Below are 444 nucleotides of genomic sequence, written 5' to 3'. Positions count from 1 at the left end.
TTTGATGTTCAAATTATTAAATTCATTCATCTCTCACTGTCTCAGATTCATTATTTTCTAACCCAAACGCTACCTCGTGAAAGCCATGTTTCCACCAGGCGGCGGTTTTTGGTCCCGTTTGGGGCAAGGTTGTGTCGCGTTACGCAATCTGTGGCAAAAGGTTGTCCATCTATGCTCTACCAGTTTGTGTTGCCTTAAGTTGACATAGTGACATGGCGGAGCCAGACCGTGTCCCCCGTTTTGCGTCACCTTCAACTGGTCTTGAATGCTGGGCGCGTCCTCCTTCCATTTTGTCAGCTCTTTGCCGTTTCTCTTTATGGTTTTCTTACGTTTCATGACTCATTGTTGCTGAAAAGCGTACAGGCGTTGCTGTGCTTTGTTGTTGTTTTGTGTTTTGACCTTTTCGTCTGATTTTATCTTGTGGATTCTTTTCTCAACGTGGCA

This window comes from Syngnathus typhle, linkage group LG17, assembly GCF_033458585.1.
Source record: "Syngnathus typhle isolate RoL2023-S1 ecotype Sweden linkage group LG17, RoL_Styp_1.0, whole genome shotgun sequence".
NCBI lineage: Eukaryota > Metazoa > Chordata > Actinopteri > Syngnathiformes > Syngnathidae > Syngnathus > Syngnathus typhle.
Note: the sequence above shows the minus strand (reverse complement) of the source record.